Genomic DNA, 16,439 nt, shown 5'->3' with positions numbered 1-16,439 from the left:
TTTGCTATTTTGATGTCGGTAGGAGATTAGTTGGTTGTTGCAGCTAAAAAGCTCAGCATCAAACACACTTGAACAGAAAACCCGCCCCTTCTTATTGACGTCTAAATTTTCCCTGAAGCTCACTCCACGAGTGGCGCAAGTGAAACCTCTACTGTACCACATGAATCAGTAATGACTCGAAATACTGAGTGACGAAAGTGTCAGAAGTGGTGCTGAATGAACTGAGTCGCTGTTCTTGAGCATTCTCTCACCTTCGACTGTAAGCAGATGAGGTGTTTTGATCTTTACTATTTGACTTTGACTAATTGTAATTGCTCTATCAAGATTATTAACACTTTTTTCCCTTCTGTCTCAGTTTAGTGCTCTAAATATACCCTTCTCGTTGCCTTGGAAACTAAATTGCGCAATAACATCTAACTGTGTCTAAAATTATATGTTGTTTTAATCTAATATTAAAGGATGCCTTATTGTAAGTTTTATCAACCCTCCCTTTTGACATCAGTGAATGTCAGCTAATGCGAACACTGGTCCCTTTTACAGACTATATCATGACGTTTGATCTTTGGAGCTTTGTTTCTATTACCATAAGATCTTGCAAAACCTGTGAACACTGTTAAGAAAATGTTCATATGAATAAAAAAACATAAGGAGGCATGAGTGAAATGTCCACTTTTATAAATTAATATATTCCTAATGCTTGCTGCATCTGTGAAAGGATCAGCCTGACATCTGGGGCTATTTTGCTAAAACCATTTCAGCTGGTATGCAGGACGCATTCTATTGACGTGTGTGCGCCACATCGTCTTCAGAACACTAATTCACCTTTTCACGCACTGTACCTACAGCAGCATTTCAGATTTATTATGGAAGGCGTCTAGCTCAATATTTATAATAGCCTTGATTTGACAAAGCTGTGAGGTCACAAAGCCCAAGCGCTCATCCAACCAATACACTATCCATGTCCCTTGTCTTGAAAACAGTGTCAGAGGTGAACTTGGCTGAACTGCCACATCAAAGTCTCTTCGTGGGTCCTGAGGAGTACAAAGAATCTTGTGTCTCCTCCATGTTCTGCAGGGGCTTTCATTACCTGAGTTGACTGCATTTCAGTACAGGTTCACATGACAACACCAGCTCTAGGTCGGCCTTTGTTTGCGCTCTAGCTTGTAACAATGCATCTCGTGGGTTTTTGTCCATACAAGGTTCTAGGGTTTTGCAATCTGAAGTTAAAAGTCAGCAGTTTGCTTTAGGTCAGACATTCCCACACCATATTTGCCAGGAATTAAAACATTGTGGTGTCTATAAATCTTTGAAATGGACAATACAGTAACATTTCTAAAATTTAGCATTTATTTACTGTTTTTTTGTGATTAAGGTAAGGTGCCCTAAAATAAACTCAAAGTTTGATGTTTTTGTGTTTTTTTTTTCAAAAACAACAACTGTTTTTTGTTATTGTACAGGAGAAGATGATTAACATGGGTGATTATAAATTATTGTTGTCTACTACTGCAGATTCTCAATCGCTATGGAAACAGTTACCTCAGATAAGAGTAAATATACACTATGACACTATGATATTGTAGAATTTGATCAAACTATAAATTCCCCACTACGTGCGTAACTATGGCTTACTGTTAAATCCCATTTTTGAAACTGCTGGGCTGACACACTGAGCGTCATCTAACCTGAAAGCAAACACTGGACGAGTGTCTTGACTCCATTGAATCCATTAAACCCAAACCTCAACAAGTGGGGGACGGCAATGAAGCCATAGAAGAGACGGCGGAACAAAAAGCATACTGCCTCCATGTTTATGCTCAGCCCAGGGTGATCCACTTCTATTAATATTATAATTATTCAGCTCGCAGGCAGCTTTTCTCCTGTGTACTTACTTATGGCCCTCTTGCCATCTACATCACTAATTCATGTATTATAAATGCTAATAATTGCTAATTAAGCTCAGAGGCAAACTCTAATCTGAGCCACAAACCTCGGACAGCACAGGACCAGATGCGCTGCAACGAGCCACAGTAATATTTGTGAACTTTGTCATCACAGCTGGGAATTCAAGACTTAGGCTAAGTGATTAACAAGTAAATACATTCAGTGCCTACAGTTACAGTGTTGCTTACCTAATGTTATGACAGATAAATTGTGGGGAATGTGGGCTTGCAAATGACATGTATTTTGTAGTACCTACTTTATATTCATGTTTAAATCATGATGATCAACAAATAATTAAAAAACTGGACTTTTATGTAGTTTTAAATACTTTTGAAAATAGTTTAAAAGCTTGTAGTCATTGTGTTAGATATTGTTGTCTTATTTTGGTTACTGCTCCACGTTTTTGTATATATGCCTGATCTCTTATGGTGACTTTCAGACCTTTATTGTCACACAATCATAAACACCCTCATTGAAATGTCAAAAGTATTTTTTAACAAAAGATGCGCTTTGTGTAGTGCAACACAAATGTTAGGGATTCCCAGCATTACAGGACAGACTGAGGCAGCCACAGAAAACTAGTCTATGCACATTTGCTCTCCCTCCCTCCGACTGTCACTCCCCGTCCATCTCTGTCCCTTAGGCTGCCGTGAAAAGATTTCTCTCTAAAAAACACTGAGGTCAAAGCTATTTGAATAATTTTTTGTGATTGACACGGGGCCTGCGGGTCTCATGAGAAATTCCAACTGTGAGAGGAGACAGCCATGTTGGATAACAGCACTAGTGTGCAGCCTGAGGCTCCTTTTGGATTTTGCTGACTTCAAGTTTGAAACTTAAAATATGACATTGAAAATCCTAATTACACGTGCTGCTCTCTTTTTTTCCTCAAATTCATCACCTTTGAGGTGCCAAAAATCCACAGAAGGTGTTTAGTGTATCCTGAAGCTTTAGCTGATCACAGCCTCTTTGTTATGTCTCACCCGTCATCAGAGTACCACTTGCTGTGTCAGGTGGTGTACAGGGTGACCTGATGTCAGCTCACTTACTCAAGAGTCTCAAGCTGAAGGAGACACAACACCAGCTTTCCCCTTCCGTAACAGCCAAGTGCAATTTTGCACCTGCTTATTTCTCCCTGACTATAACAAACCCCGCTGCAGCCTTTAACTAGAACAACTCTTAGAGTCCTACAAGAGTGAATAAAATTATGTCACTGCCAAATTATAATGTGTTTTCCTCCCAAATCGTATATAACTGATTTTCATCAGGCATCTCAAGCTGTTTGAATATGTTTAATATCTGCATTGCCAGTGTGGTTGAAGTCTGGGGAGTGAGGTTATAGCAGTTGGAGCATCATTATCAAGTTATGATTTTAAGATGGGTTTCATCACAAAGGACTGGATGTTACAAGAGAGTAAACCTTCCCTAATTATGTTGTTACATCACAACACCTCATCTAAACATCTGCATCTAATGGGATTCATATTTACATATTGTCTAATGAGTGACAGGAGACGTGTGCCTTACTGTATGTGAATATATTAGAAATGTTTTAAGCGTCTTCAGGAATCTGGAAAAGAAAAATGATATTTAAATTCTAAAGCTCATTTTAATGGTGGCACATGAAATGTGGTATTTAAAAGATTCATGTCATGACTAAGGTTTATCAGGTTAGTCTTCTCAGATTTGATGTTTTGGATTTCTTTATGTTTTCTTTTCTTGTAGCAAGTGTGTCAGCAAAAAAAGGAAGAGAGACACAATTACTAAGCTTTCATGTCAGGGTGTAGAAGATGAAACCAGTGGTAGCCTGTAATCAGCACCAGCAGCAGAATATGACTAAGCCTCACCACCAGCGACAACACTTGCTTTCGTTATCCCACCGTAGGGTAAATTGCTTGCCTTGGTACAAGCCTGCAATATTCCCAGCAGTTGTCCAATTGGCTCTTAGAGAAGCACCACTCTCTAGAATGACAGTGAAACTGAGGTCATGCACCAATCAGTCACCCTGGGGTTAAAATGATGGAGCTACTGCTGAGCAAGTGTGAATTACTCTATACCAAAGGACACGTTCAATCCAGCGTTACTGGATGGCCTGCTTACATCCTTCCTTCTGTCTAACGTTTTGGTAATTTTCTGGCCTAACAACCAAATTTGTGTAGACATGTTCTGCTGTTATTATGTCAGTGAATATTTTAGGCCCTTCAGGCAAAGACTTGATGTCAGTCAATAACTTCAGTTGTGTCATTTAATGTGAATTGTTTTAACTACATCTTTTGGGTAATTGAGTACTTTTAGACTGAAACACAAATATTTGATGAGTTTGTTTATTTCAGCTATATTTGACAAAATAAAACAAATAAAATCAATCTGTAAAATTCCTCCCCCCTCTGTATGGGTCGACCTTCATCTGTGCAATAAAATTTCATTTTGAAATTTCGTCATTTTGATGTGTGATCTGTTACCATTTTTAATATCCCCTACTTCCTTGCGTGTACCTCTACCTGTAACAGCAATCAAAGTAGGGAAAACAATTTCCCTCTGGGGTTAAAGGAATATTTCACCTATTTTCAATGGGGGGTGACCAAAAACTAAAATAAATAAATAATAATTAAAATAAATTATAATTTATTATTCTTCATAAAGTCACCAGAGCAGATAAAGATGATGCAAAACACGTCATTCTCAACTTTACCTGGGCTCAAGAACTACCACAGACCACAACTTGTGCTTCTTTGTACCAGCCCCAGCAACGCTCAGGCTGAGATGGGGCAGGGCCATAATGGGAGGGGGCGGGCCTATGTGCATAGGGGGCGGGGCCTGGCTACTGGAGCGAAACTGCTTTGGCCGTCATTGTTTTTACTTGCGTGCACATACAGCACTAATATTCAATGGCTGGAGGACCTGCTCTGGATTATTTATGACATAGCGAGTTCTACTGTGTATTAGTACCCGGTGTCCAGAGTCCAGCGGCCCGCAGCTCAGCGCTATAATGAATCCACCACTGATGATTTTTCTTGGATGAAGTTGTGGATTCTACTGCTGACGGGGACCTTTGTAAACAAAGCAGCCGGGACAGAACAGTGGAATGAGCACTGAGTAAGTCATATATTCAACCCTTTATTATTATTGAGCTGCTGCTTCTCATGTTTTGTACTGTTAGAAGTAGCGCTAGCTTATGCTGCTAACATTGGCCTGTGCATTAGCTTGGGTGGCATCAACTCTAATAATAATTCAATAATTAATTTCAATTTTAACCCATGTAATGGCCAGCTGCGTATCATCACAGAGACTTTTAGAAGCGACAACTGTCTTGTTTTTCCAGCCACTAACAGCAGATAAAGAGAAGTAGAGGGTTTTGGCCAAATGAGGAATCTGTGGCTTTCTAATACCTGTCTGATTCAAAGTAAAAAGCTGCTAACCGACTTAGAAGCAATGTCTTTATTGAAACAAACTGTTAAAACATAACCTTTTGTTAAAAACTTAAAGCAATGTCCCAACCTTTTTCTGTGACCTGGAGGAGTAACACTCCCAGGAGGATCAGGTACGTTCCAAACACTGAAGGTCGGGAGTTTTGTCTTATCGCAATACCTTCTTTTTGTTTGTTGTAGGATTTGACCATTTTCAGCCACAACACATAATACTGCCGCTTTTTCCTGTTTTCTCTGGACACAGACCATCAGTAGTAAACGGTTTGGCACATTTTGGCTAGTAAAATATCCAATTTTCATGACACAACTTGCTTTTCAGCTGTGAAGTATTCCTTTATCAAAGTTTTCTGAATCTGGAATGAAAGTTCAACTATGAATGTGCAAAATTACACTTTTACAGTTGAAAAAAAAGAAAAAAGCAAAATAAGGGAAATTCATCATGCAGTAAACGGGTTTGACCCTCTGTCATTGACAGTTTTTTTTATGTATGTGATTTCTTTTTATAGCTCTTGATGATTGTAATATGTTACTTCAGTTTCAAAACATTTATTGTGTTTCAGTGTCAGTGCTGTCAGTTCAGATTTTATTTTCATTCCTGAAATTTCATTGCCAAAAGAGTCATGGCCCCTTACAAAGTAACACGCTCATCCCAGGGCTCCCATTGTTTTTGGACCCACCCTCTCCTTCTGTGGAATGAATAACAACATACCATAATGCCATGTAATGGATGGGCCTGGATGGTGTTGGTATAGTGTTGTCTTAAGTTGTCTTTTAGGCAATCGTCACCATCAACATGGCCCAGAATTTTGTTCCTTCTGGCTTTGTTACAACCTTCAAGGATTTTGTTTTGTGCACCATTAAAGCATTAATAAATGTGGTTGCCAAGCAACAGTTTGAAATAGGGGGACAAAATTCAGTTACACAAATTCTGCTTGTGGAAAAAAGTTGGTAATCAGTCGAATAAATTATATGAAATTATCTGTATTAATAATCTAATCTGTAGGTAGGAGTACATGTTAAACAGTCATTAAAGACCAAGGCCCTTGTGTTGCATCAGACTTTATCAGGTTGATGGAAAACCAAGTTCTGATCTAATCTGATCTTATTTCTGAATAAGAAACAGTATAACACACTATTTTAAAACTGAAAATCCACCAATATTTAAAAATTGCAACATCAAAATATATAGATATGAGTCATCAGCATATTATGAAAAGGACACATTTTAAAACCAAATAAAACCATATAAATTGTATAAATATGTCAAGCATAAGGCTACAGAATTCTTGAAATGTTACAAAGAAATGCATGCGTTCCCCCATCTGGCCTGTTGGCTGCGGGTGGGTTTATTGTGTGTTGGTGTTCTGTGGTTGTGTTGTTTCCTCTTCATTTCGGTTCATGTGTGTCTCATTTTATTGGATTGTGTCTGTATTTATTCTCACACTTGTCATTGTTCTAGTTGCTAGTGTGTCGTCCCTGGTCCTCATGCTTTGTGTGTTTGCTCCACTCTGACCTCTGACCCATGGTTTTTCAGTTTGTTAGTCAGTGTTTTTTTAAGGTGGCCTCGTTTATTCCTGCTCCGCCGTGATTTTGTTTTCTAGTATTTTCCCAATGGTTGTTTCTCCTCAAACAAAAACAGCAAACATCTTCAACTCAGGGCCAAGAGAACTAAAACTGACTAGAACCATATTGGATTGTCCTCTGATGCTGTAATGGCTATTGCACATTCCTTTTGTAATAATACAGTAGATGCAAACCAGATGTGTCAGACTTCCAAACAGTATTATTGTAAACAGAAGTAAAGCATTCAGAAGTATTTACACTGTAAACTGTATAAAATTGCATATTGATCTCGACTTGTGTTATAGTTGCGTTTGAAACTATATCCTGTGCTAATCCTTGGTTATGCTGCTGACCACCCACTTCTTGCGTGCATTAGAGTAAATATATCCTGTTCCTGCAGCATTTGTATTGGGTGCCCTGGGACCTGTGGGGTCCTAATCCTGCTGCAGCTCTCCACTGGTTTGTTAAGCGTGCTGTCTTTGCTAAAAGCCCCCAGCGTCAGCACATAGAAACACAGACGGTGGGTTAGTGGGAGTGGTCTCTTTGTGACCAGGTCTGTATAATAAGTGTTGACATGAGAGGCTTCAAGCTCGCGCCTGTGCTGAGTGCAGCGTATGACGCTTGGGGTGTGGTGGATACTTCTCGAAGGTTGATACATGTTTGGACTCATTTCAGTGACTTTTGTCTCTCAGGAACACACGGTGGAGGACCCAAACGCACAGCGCTGACACGACATGAGGTTTCAGAGGGGTTTATTGTAGCTCTTGGTCGAAGAGGCAGAGGTTGGTACTCAAGTGGGCAAAAACACTCCAACGAAGGTACAGGCAAGGATTACACGGAGACACGGTGAAAACAACAATGACAGGCAAGGGTCTGGTACACGACAGGACTTACGAAAGGCTGGAAGGCTGAACTGGTGAATGAACAAACAATCTGGCAAGGCAAAGGTGTAAGTGCAGGGGTACAAATAACAAACTAATGATTAATGGGATGCAGGTGGTGAAATCACATGGCTGATTGAGGAGAACAGAACTAAACCGGAAGTGATACCAAAATAAAACAGGAAGTGGAGACACATGACTAGGTAAGTAAACAAAAACCAAGGCAGACAGGAAACAATACAGGAAAAAACAAAATAAGACTGGAAACTAAGCACACACGCGACCAAAATGCTGAATCCATAACATTGTCTTTCAGTGTCTTCCTCCCACTAGCCTATCACCCTTTGTTAAGACTTAATGTATTACTATTAGTGTTTTTGGTTCATTCATGTTCCTGAATTCTTCAGTGGAATTTTTGCTACTGACACAAAATTTGTCTTCATAGTCCTTGCATGATTCTCAACCAGAAAAAGGTGGTTTGCTCCTGCCCCAAGTGGAGGAGTTCAAGTATCTTGTATCTTGTTCACGACTGAGAGAAGGAAGGAAGTTTGTGTTACAAAAACTTTTAAAGCTGTTTCTTGGAGACTTCACGTTCGCTGAGCAATCAGGCCGCTCTACAGACAGATCGGTGCGGCGGCTGCAGTAATGCGGTTGGTGTACTGGCCCCTCATGGTGAAGAGGTTCTCAATTTACCAGTCAATCTACCGAGTTTGACCGAAAGGACAAGAATGAGTTTCCTCCGTAGGATGGCTGGGTGCATGCACCCTTAGAGATAGGGTGAGGAGCTCTGTCACCCGGGAGGATCCGGAGTAGAGTCGCTGCTCCTCCACATTGAGAGGAGCCAGCTGAGGCTTGGGCATCGTTTGGATGCCTCATGGACGCCTCCCTGGGGAGGTGTTCCAGGTATGTGCCACTGGAAGGAGGCCCCGGGGAAGACCCAGGACACGCTGGAGGGACTGGGTTTCTCAGCTGGCCTGGAAACGCCTTGGGGTCCCACTGGAAGAGCTGGAGGAAGTGCCCAGAGAGAGGGAAGTCTGGAACTCTGCTTAGACTGCTGCCCCCACGACCTGGCCTGGCACCGGATAAGCGGTTAAAAATAAATGGATGGATGGATGGATGGATGGATGGATGGATGGTCGGTCATTGCATTTTAGTAACTGGTGTTCCTTTTCCTCGGTTGTAGAATTTCTTCCATTTTTGAGTCATTAGTGGTAGAAATAAGGCAGAAGCTGTAGCTTTTAATGTGCAGCCAGCGAAGACACACACATAACATAGCATACTCAGTGAACCTTTATACGCAGACGACTGTAAAATATTTATATTGACAAAAACGTAGTACTCCAATCTTACTTCATCAGGTTTTGCCACATTTTGTTTCCAACTGCAGGATTTCTTCCTGCACTAGAAGAAATAAAGTACCAGCTACTTTAATAACTAGCAAGGCAACATTCTGCACCTTAGTGACATTTACCTGCCAACAGGACTTCATGTACGTCCAGGAGGTGAGAGCAGGACAGAACAGCTGCATTCTTTGCTACGTATAGAAATCCACGCTTCTTATCTCGCTGCAATTTACATGAAAGTAAGCAATCAGCCGTGAATTATCTGTAACTGGATACCAATTTGCAGTTATCTGTATGCTCCGTGTTTCTTCAGTGTACTCAAAGGGTTGTACTCTGTGACTGAGCAACAGCTTACTACATCATCGTGGATAAAAATGTACTCTGCAGCAGTTTACCGGCATCATTAAAATGCAGTTTGTCCATACATGATTGCTTTTCTATTTATTTGAATTTTCTGAAAAGAAATAATAAATGAATATAGATCATTATCGACTAACTATCCACACCATGCTTTGTTTGAGAGGAAAATATATGCTGGAGAATTCTGTACTGATTGAGTTTGGTTTAAGTGCAATGAGTCACACCTGCTTGCCTCTAGTAGTAAAGACAAAGACAAAGATAGATAGATAGATAGATAGATAGATAGATAGATAGATAGATAGATAGATAGATAGATAGATAGATAGATAGATAGATAGATAGATAGATAGATAGATAGATAGATAGATAGATAGATAGATAGATAGATAGATACTGTACACAGACAAATGCACATTTTCATAGTCTCTCAGATGTGAGAAAGGCTCAAGTGTGGCTGCTGCTCAAAAAGAAGTTGAAGCAGAGAAATGCCACAGCGCACGCTGAGTGACGTCAAGCAGGAGGCCCCGTGGGGATGAGGTGAGTCAGAGCCAGGGCCGCGGCCTCGCCAGCTCTCCGCAGCCATGAGCGCGTCATCACCAGTCTCACTGACACCCTCTCACATTTCTCTGCATCTGCTTCAATGTGCCTCTGCCTCCCTCCACCTCCTCACGAGAAGCTCTTCGCATCCATGGCATACGCCAGTCCTAGCTGAGCCTGTCTGTCTTTGTCTCTCTCCACACTTTAGGGTGGAGACTCATCAAGCACGAAGTGGTTTATATCTAATGACGCTGAAAGCGTTCTTCCTTTTTTCTTTTAGTTGAAGGAGGAAAACAAGAGGGAGCACGCAAGGATAGTCATTACGTGCGAAAGACTTTGTCAAAATGAGAGTTTTTGTATTGATAAGGTCCAAACAAAAGCGCAGTTTTGGCGGCATTAGTGCAGTGAGTCACATCTTTGATCGACACTGTTAGTTAGACGGAGCAGAGCACAGCAGACCGGCATCCTCTAATATCTTTCAGACCTAACCACGTACAGGTTAAGAGAGCAAACGCGTCTGAATCTCAGCAGTGCAGGTTTATGCTGATAAGGAGCTCATTAATGCAGGATATACTGTTACTGATGGATCAAGGCTGACAGATCTGAGCAGCGATGATTCATCCATTACTAGCAGAACAACACTTTAAATATTTTTGAGGTACTGCTCAGACACAAAGTACCCTGTAAACCTTCATTACTCAGCCCACCCCAGGACTTCTTCTAACGCTCATCGATCCAGCACCGACTACTAATGAAATAGGATATAAGTATAAACTCTAAACTAAATTATATTTTTATAAGTGTTTTCAATTAGTCACTTTGGAACATACATGTGTACATCACCTACTGTACTGGATATTAAACTTACTGTAAACGCCAACAGGTCTCTGTTTGGATGAGCGGATGAAAAACACAAAAACGGGCTGACGATTATTAACTTACACTGACACCTGTGTTTTCAGAACTGGAGTCGACTGGTGCTACCAGTTCTTGCCACCGTGGCAGCGCTGTGGCGGCGGGGCACAGTCAAGCCTCCAGCGGGGAGGGTTGCAGTAGCTGCGAGGAGGGGGGGGGGGTGACAGATGCGGAGAAACACACCTAATTTCCGCCTCCAGTTGGCTGACGCCTGTCTGCAGGCTGCCTGCAACGTGCCGGAGTTCCATTCATGCCAGGAGGCGTTATCTAGGGGGCGCGAGAGGGCGTCCGCCGGCGGGGAGGGGCGGCGGCAGAGCCGTGGGGGGTGGAGTGGGGGGTGGGGGCGCTGCTGTTGAGGTTGAGAGTCGGGTGGAGGAAGCAGCTTGCCCGGAGAAAGAGGTCTGCACCACATACAACATTCAAGGGGACATCTGACGTCAGCGCATCAATAATTAAAGCATTTTATTCATAGCCTGAGAGGAAAAGAATCAATTGACAAATCACATATTCACTTTAAGTTACTTCAAATGGCAGGAGCGTTAAGATGCACAACATGTCTGTGTTGTGTCTGCGTGCGATGCCATTTACACATTTTTCTATTTATAGCTAATGTGTTATTTAGAATGGATTCTGCAATTTATGGCAAAGGCAGGCATAGAAATCGTGACTCAATTTTTTTTTGGACTCGTCTGCCGTTTGCTGTCTGATTGGGTACACGGCGCATCCAGCCATTGCATTTATTCCATCTATCACACTTTAGCATGGCAACTTCCTCATTTGTAGTTCATTTATTGCTGTTATTTTTTTTACAAGAATGCTTACGTGTGAGTTAAATTGCTTTTTAGCTTTGGCGAGACTGGAGTTTATGTGAAAATTGTTATGGAAAATTAATACTTATTCCTTTTTGCTTGTACAAAACCCTGAAAGGATCCTATCTCTGAAAACAGCACATTGTATTGTATTGTATCTCAGACGAGGGACAAACCTGCAAACTTGTGTGATGGAAACATAACCACACCCCAATCAATAACTTAATAAGCTTGTGCATGACTGCGTGGGCGTGGACACTTTGCTTATAAGTGTGTATAAATATTGGTGCTTCTCCACTTTAGAGTTCACTAGAGTCCTGTGTGATGAGTGAGATACAGAAGGCAACAGTTGACTCTGATCTTTATTTAATGTCTCCATGACAGAAACTCGACTGAGACGGCGAGTCCCCAGCCGCAGAAGAGGGAGCAGCAATCTTTGCAAGAGAATTAGACGTCTCCAACTGTGAGCCGTCTCAGGGAAGCCTCTCCGTTCTCCCTAAGCAAACTCGGGTAAGTCGCCTGATCGCTCAGCGAACGCGGAGTCTCCGAGAAACAGCTTTGAAAGTTTTTGTAACACAAACTGGTATTGATAAAATGGGAACACTGGAGAAGCGTTGGACACGGGTCCATTTATGTAACAACAAACATGGAAGGAAAGCATCCAGTGGGTTTTATTTTAGAGGAGATCACATGAGGAACTCACCCGACACTGGATTAGAGCTGTGTTGTGCCCCCGGACAGGACGCCAGTGTATCACAGGCCTAACACAAGGAGGCAAATCGTCCCTGCACCTGGATTCACACCTACAGGCAATAAGCGTGAACCTTACCTGCCTGTCTTTGGCCTGTAGGAGGAAGCCCACACAGGTACGTCAGTCCTTATTAGCAACGCTAAGTAGGAAGTCAGATGAGACAACAATGGCCAGTCTTTGAATGCTAATAGTGTTTCCACAATAGCTGTATGTATAACTGCATTCAAGTTATGAATGCATTCTAAGGTAGGATGTGTTATTGTTATTAATTAGAAAAAGAAAAATGCAAGATGTTTAGTATGAAAGTAATAAATGGCTATTGAAGCCCTCACTGATCAACCCAGGACTAAGACACAGCTAATTCCTGAGTACAGTGGTGGAGTAAATGCACTCAACAACTTACTGTACCACTTGAATAGATGTAAACCATGGAACCAACATGAGTAGTGATGTCCTGAGTTTTTCCTTCCTGACCTGGCCCCGACCTAACCGACCTCAGCTCTGTCTGTGACCTAACGTGACCTCCGCTCTGTCTGTGACCTAACCTGACCCCAGCTCTGTCTTTGCCAGTCGCTGCATCCTGACCTCTGTCCCCGGAACCTCCCTAAACGCCCCCAATGCTCCATCCCGGTGGAGAAAGGGATGTTGTTATTATGGTCGGACTCTGATAGTAAGCATTATTTAAAGGAGAACAGCGTTGCTGTCACCTCCAAGCAGTATCAAAGCAAGGCAAAAAAAGGCCAAAAACAATATCCAAACAGATGCCAGCAGGGTTGTCTGTCACCAACCCTCAAAGCAGAGTGAGCGGTACCAGCTGAGCTCAGCTGCCATGTTGACTCTGTTAGAAGGTTCTGCTCAGCTCCATCGCTTAACTTTGAACTACTTGACAATGCTCTACAGTATATTACATTTTGGCTTGCATCCAACACGCTTATCACTTTACCATCCAAAAACATACACAATATTAAAATGGTAAGGTTTACTTTCCACCCTGTGAATGCCCACATGTTTTCCTTGTTCGCTGCTGTCGGAGGTTTAGTCAGTGTTGATGTAGTCGCGAGTAAAGCTGTTGTTGTACCTCACTGATGTTAGCGGTGCCGGGATGCGTACAAAGGTTATCTCACATTCATTGGACTTTTTGAATATTGTGTGTAAGGCAGCAAAGACGCCTGAAGCCTGTCAGAGCAATCACATTAAGACTCAGGTCGAGATAGATGAACCACGGTGGACGCTGTGTGACCATTTTACTGATCAGAGGAATCATAACAAACTTCACTCACCTGTTCCTCATATCTTTGGATTTAGAAGTCTGTTGATGGTGGGTTACACGCAGGTACAAACATATATTTACAAAGTCCGGGCAACGAAGCGAAGGCCAGGATGTATCTTTGACTCTGTGTGAGGCTGGCCATGCCACTCATGTCAATGTGCCATTCTCTGACTCATGGTGTTGCCTACAGTGGGGGAGGGAAACTCAGGAGGCAGAGAAAGAGTGAGAGAGAGCACCAAGTGTGCAAATACTGCGAGTGGGATGAAGTGTCTTCTCCCCCTACTGACTGAAAAGCTCTGTGTTACGCTTAGAGGAGATTTGAAACTGCTTCTACGTGCACTGATGAACTCTCCTTCATTATCATGTTCATTCATACTTCATATCGCACTTTTTCATATTTAAAACTTTGAGATTTCATTATTAAAGCTCAGTGGAAGACTCGTGTCTCTCCTAAGCAGCCTCCAGTAACAGCATAATGCATCAGAACACATGCTGTAGTAGTTGAACAGCCGCACTGGTCAATTGTGAATGGAAAAAATGAATGTTTCACGCTTTCTCGTTGGTTCTGGTTAGCATTTCACCAGCTCGCTGGCTCACTTTCAATTGGCCCTTTATGCTTTGCAGACATACATTAAGGAGCCAGTCATTTCCTCCCAGGAGTTGGTAGGGACCAAACACAGAGCTAAAAACCAGCAAATACTGGGTTTTTCTTAGTGACTGAACACCAACTTTCTTGTATAAATAAGCCCCTGTTTGCTAATACCTTCACCATATCACCTCCCAAAGTGATGTCTACTGTAGGTACTTGATTCTGTAATGAGTTAAAAATCTTGTTTTAAAGATTTAACTAACTTTCAGGACGTACATTAACAACTAAGAGAGACGTTATGTCACCAAGGCAAACTCGGTGAGTCTGACTGATCTCAAAACATCAGGTCACTCACACTAAGTCACTTTTAAACTGTTATATCCAAGGTAATGGAACAAATATGCATTTAAAATGTTCTTAAGTCAAAAGACTAAACAAAAGAGTAACTTTAACATTCCTGCACAGTACGTTAAGTGCTTATCTATAATCTATTACTATAAAGGTATAAAAAAAATATGTTTCGTTTGATAAAGAATTCATTCAAATCTATACAATTCTGCCTTAGTGCATATTTTTAAAGTGTTCTATTTATCAAACAAAATATATTGAATACAAATTTAAACTGCAAATGACACAAAATACTAACTTTAATGGAGTGATTTTTAAATTTCAGATTTAGTAGTAGCCGTAGTGCTGATTGTGATGGAGCTTGTGTACAGAACATAATTTATGGTCACTTGCCTGCACTATGTCACAGTCTCTGCCTGGACGGTGGATGAAAATTAGCTTTCAGGTCAGCTATTTTATACAATCCCTAATAAGTCCCTTTGGTATGAATGTCACATCCTCACATTTCTGTCCAAGAGAAGGTCTCCAAGAGCTAATGAGAGTTTACAGTTAAGTAATAATGTTAACAATTCTTCAATTTAATGTTTCAACATTTCACACTGACATTAGTCACGGGTGGTTTAATTTTAACCTCTGTGTGAAACTCTGTGTATTGTTGGAAAATTTGACACAATGTGATGCTGATACCGAGTGAAACGTTCCTTTATTAGGTTACAGTGCTTTGACAAATATGTTGAAAACCCGTTGCTGCTCATTGTTGATTGTAAGTTGCTACATGTGCACTTGAATGTTCCACGTTTGTCCTCCGCACCTTTGACTAATGACTTTCAGCGCATATATTTGATGTGAATGTTCTTTTAGGCATGCTCACATTGAGGTGAGCTCAGTGATCTAGCTCTAACTTGGTGACAAACCAGGAGCCAACTGGTCTCAGTTTATAACTTCACCCACTGTGAAGAGTAAAAAGAACACTCTGTGATCTGTCATGATTTTCAGTCTGAACATGTTTCTGTTAAGGTTACACACATAAACGTAACAACTCTGCAAACCAGTGCACATGCAAACTGCAATTTAGCTCATTTGCAGGTCTGAATATTCATATTTCTGCTATTAGTAAAGGAGCTCTTATCTTATCAGAGTCACACACACACACACACACACACACACACACACACACACACACACACACACACACACACACACACACACACACACACACACACACACAACACACACGCTGGATTGTCTTCTCGTGTGCACACGGGTGCATCGGCGTGTGTATGTTACGTGTTTGTATTTTGATTCTAACATGAAAAGGCACTTCCACACCCATATATTACCTTCTAAAAATAAAACCATGACGTCAAACAACAGTTATTTCAGTTGGTCAGCTAACGTCCCCCCTCCCTCCTCAAAACACACTCAATAACGGAGCAACTTTCAGGCTTAAAATAAATGTATAAAAATCTCTCTTAGTAAACAAGTAGGACACAAATACTAGTTGATGCTGCACATAGTGATGATCTTAAAATGCATGCAGCCATGACTGTTTTTGTTCCTTAAACCAGTAGAAGTCAATCATTTTGCATGTTTGCTCTGCCGTCATATTCTAAAAGCAGACTTTGACTTCTCCTGGCCCCTGATTCACTCATGAAACATGAACATGTCACGAGTCTTACGTGCAGAAACAACTTTAGGACTGTTGCC

The sequence above is a fragment of the Betta splendens genome, chromosome 3 (assembly GCF_900634795.4).
Source record: "Betta splendens chromosome 3, fBetSpl5.4, whole genome shotgun sequence".
Lineage (NCBI taxonomy): Eukaryota > Metazoa > Chordata > Actinopteri > Anabantiformes > Osphronemidae > Betta > Betta splendens.
This window is presented reverse-complemented; position numbering follows the sequence as displayed.